This window comes from Salvelinus sp. IW2-2015, linkage group LG8 (assembly GCF_002910315.2).
Source record: "Salvelinus sp. IW2-2015 linkage group LG8, ASM291031v2, whole genome shotgun sequence".
NCBI lineage: Eukaryota > Metazoa > Chordata > Actinopteri > Salmoniformes > Salmonidae > Salvelinus > Salvelinus sp. IW2-2015.
Window position 1 is genome coordinate 10,943,116 of NC_036848.1, and position 4,233 is coordinate 10,947,348.

The following is a 4,233-nucleotide window of genomic DNA, read 5'->3' on the forward strand; positions in this document are numbered from 1 at the left end:
ACACAAGATGACCAATTATGACCTTGTGAGATCTCTGATCAACATGATTAGGGTCTGTACTAAACATACACAACAAATTTACAATGTCATTAGCCTACAGTTAACAGTTAAAGGACGTGGTGCTTTTCAGAACCATGGACAGCAAGGCCGCAGCTTCTTCACCGCACGCAAATAGTAAGCCGATTTACAACAGGTGAAAACTTTGAAATGTCCAGTATTACAATGATCATTTAAATATGAGTGACAAAAAAAGAAAATAACAATGTCATAAGGACCTATAGAAGACCTATAATGGAGTCTTACGGCACACATTTCGTTCACTGAACTGTATTCTACTTCTCTTTGTGGGGTAATGTCTGAGTTCTTGTTAAACGTGTCCATTTCCGTTAATACTGATCAGTTCTGCATCTGCAGGTGGATACGGAGCGGGGAAAACCACTACGTCACTCCTTCAGTGTGTCTGAGCTGAAACACCGTCATGCTGCTGAGTAGATTTAGAGTAAGACCAGCTTCCGTCAGGTGTTGTGTGGTGATCACTGGGCGCTGTACCTTCGAAACTGTCCTCTGTCCTGTGGCATTTTACTGCTATTAAACTGATGGGCTCAGTAAAATATCACTGACCGAGGAAATGGCGATCAGCAAATACAGGTCAAATAGAGAAGTTCTCCTCCTTTCTCGCCATTTCTGAATTGAGTCTGGATTTCACCTGTACTTTCAACCACCACTACATCAATAGAACACAGTCGCGTGACAGTGAGGGTTCTCCGTTATCAGAAACCAACACGACCAACGGGTGAGTTCAGGTCATTGTCACTCATTCTCCTCTTAGTCCTTAGTTCCCAGTGCTGGTTCCGATTCGGAAGAGGTTGGTTCCCTTGGGCTCAAAGATGTGATAAGAAAGCAGCGCATTGTAGCCAGAGTCGGAGTCTACAGCCCTGATCTTGGCCACAAAGTAGCCCGCTTCAGCAGAATAGGGAACGTTCTCAGGTGTTAACGGAGCCGTGTTCAAATAGGGCGAGAAATCCAGGATGTTGTCATTCTCATCCAGGATAAAACGTTCACAGTCACGTTGCTGCTGATGGTGAGGAACACAGAGTCTGTGGCCTGAACTTTAAACTGGAAAGTTTGTATTCTCCTAGTTAAAAGACTGAGACTGATTATATCTCCAGTATCGAGTTTATTATTTACGATGATGATTTGGAACACTTTTATCTAATAATGCATATGTCATCTTTGAGTTTTCTTCAGATCTCGATCAATAGCTGAAATCGTAAAAATGACGTCTCCTAAACATGCTGTCCTCTTTCACATAACATAATCACGGGTGAGAAGAGAGGAGCGTTGTCATTCACATGAAACGTGTACAGTAATAACGCGGTGCTGGAGAGAGCGGGGTCCTTCATCCGTATGTGCTAGTGACATTATACTGAGAAGCGCTCTCCCTGTCAAGAGCCCGTCGACCACTCGAATAATAGTTTTTATAGTTGGACTTTAATTTAAAAGGAACAACCCAAGAAGTTTAGAGTAAGTTAGCCATTTTCCCCTCCGTCTTTATCTATCCCTGTTACCAGGCGACCACGGTCCTATCTCAGCATCCTCTTTACTGGCTCATAAGTGATGTTACTGTGATTTCAGGAGCATTGTCATTGACATCAATAATTCTACTAACACTTTACAATAACCACTGCGAGGCGAGAGCCTTGGTCCGTTGCTTGTACACGTATTTCATATGCAGCGTTTTTCTCGTGATCAATATCCGTTTTACAGTAATTTCACCACTTTGCGAATCTAAATGAAAAATCATCTGCAGAATTCACATTTCCACGTTTCATAAACTATATGCAATGTCAGCATGTGTACCTTCATCTAAATCCTAGCCTCTAGCATACTATTGTTGTCCCTACAGATACATTTTCATTACAGCGGACTTGTAAAGTGCTTTAGCAAATGTTGGCGAGTTACATTGACATCAATCAGGTAACAATGACTGTACGTTCCGGATCTGGGAGGTTTTCCTCCATCTACAGCGTGAGTGTGAGCTGGATAACGGGCTGTTTCTCTCGGTCTATAAGCTTTCTGCAGCACTATCATGCAGAACACACTCTGCTCTCCACCGCTCTGTACATCCAGGGAGAAGTGTCATTCGGGCTCAGCTTGTAAGCTATTGTACCTGAGTTTTACTGCCGTATCTGCGTCATTCGCAATCGTAGAGGATATCGCTCTCCAGAGGAGGAAGACTCTGATATGTTAAATATATGAAAGCTTTCTAGAAATGTCGGTGCATTTCATTGATGTCTAATATATGTATTTCAATACGTGAATAAGCACAGGAGGCTCAATATGGTTCTATATTTAAGGAGCACTTTGCGTATTCGGACAAATCTGCTCTCTATCTGTCCTCTCGTTAACGTACAGAACCCCGTTTTCAAATTCGCCTCAAAATACGTCTTACTCTGTCTGATACATCTAACCCCTGACTCCAGGTCGTGAACATTAAGGTTTAAATCCTAGCGAGATTCCCACAAACGTGCCTTTGTCACCTCCTCTGAAACGGAGTAAGAGATCTGCGCTGCAGACCAGTCAAATAAACAAAGCAACGCGACGCACTGAACCCAAACGCGTTCTCTTTGTCTTCGACGACCCATCGCTGCTTGGGCAAAACAACTGAATCCAAGTAATGGTTTTGTACCCATGAAAACTCTCGAGTATTCCGTTATATGCCAGAGATCCTGTACAGCCCAGCCCTCTCCGTCTCACCACCATTCGAGAGTTTCTCTTCACAATACGCTCGAGACTGGTGGCGCTCGACTCTTTTTCATTCAGAGAGGAGGAGTTATAGTATCTCGATAACTTCTCTCCCATTTATGGTCCATAGTGACACCGTGTGTTACTTTTATACATATATTATTCTTAACATTACAATGTATTTTTTTTACAGTTTTTTTTTTACAATACTGAGATAACCTGAAGTAGACAARCTCGTGTTGATCATTCACTCACAGAAAGGCCTATATATGTAAAAGTCAAACTGTTCTGTTAAATGGAAAACAAATGGGAAGCATTAGAAAAGTAAATCAACCTCATGTAATGAAATAAGTGTKATCTAGTGTCATCTTCGGATAACAATGGCAGAAGCTATAAGAATCAATGAATTAAACAAACACGAGACATTGATCACACCAGCAGCATGCTGGCCTATCAATCTAAAATGAACGCTCATCAGCAGAGCGCGAGAACGGTTTCAGCAACATGGACAGCACTTGATAAGCGTTCACGCTTGCTGAACAAACCTTTTGACAGGGTTGAAATGGATAAAGTTACAGTATGCACCTATAGGCTTGTAATGTCAATGGCAATTGTGCAGTCTATCATCAAATCTGAAACATGACGTAAATGTATATTTGCCATGCGTTGTAAACTTTCGTGCCTATTTTCTCACAATACCTAATATACGTAGAACTTTGTTGGGATTTGACACATTAACACATTCGTGAAGCGCAACACGATTGTACAGCGTAGCAGGAAGTAATTTACACCTTGAACGCTTGGCGCTAAGATTAAGCACTGAAGTTTAGCGCCTTTTCAGGCCATGGACAGCAACACTAGCTCAATCAAGCCAGGAGGCCATACGCACTGGTCAAAACAAATCCAATGTGACAACTCTCGAGTGGGGGGCTGTTTTCAAGGTAAGACTAACTTATAAAATAATATTATTTGACTTCTAGGAGTTCAAAGGAGAAATACAGATATAATTCAATAAAAAAATAGTAAATAGATAGCATGACGACCATCACTTCTGAGCACGCATGAATGTGATGTTTCATATGAAAAGCTACAAAACATAGTCAGGGCAYAAAAAGCGTATTCAGTACATTACATGAAACAACAGACAAAAACAGGTAGCCAAGACGGTGATAGATTTCAGAACCATGGGCAGCGCCTATATGTCTATCTTGACAGCGAGCAAAAGTGTACGGCATTTTCCCAACTTGAACCGGCAGAAAGATGTCTATTATTTAATTGAACATGCAAATGAGATAGAGAAGAAAAGTTCAACTTCATCCAAAGACATTGAGAAACACAACAAAGCAACAAAAAAGGCTAATTAAATGATGGATTTCTGGGTTAAGTGAAACTATAGATCTTACCTCCTCTTTGTTGGGTAATGTCTGAGTCCTGTTAAACGTGTCATTTCCGTTAATACTGATCAGTTCTGCATCTGCAGGTGGATAC

At 41.4% G+C, this 4,233-nt stretch overlaps 2 pseudogenes; both read right to left on the reverse strand.

The window, feature by feature from the left end:
* Positions 1-332: 332 nt before the first annotated feature.
* On the reverse strand, positions 333-1,403 carry LOC139028103 (protocadherin alpha-3-like; annotated as a pseudogene).
* LOC139028104 (protocadherin alpha-13-like) overlaps positions 1,400-4,233 on the reverse strand; it is a 4,139-nt pseudogene continuing 1,305 nt past the window's right edge.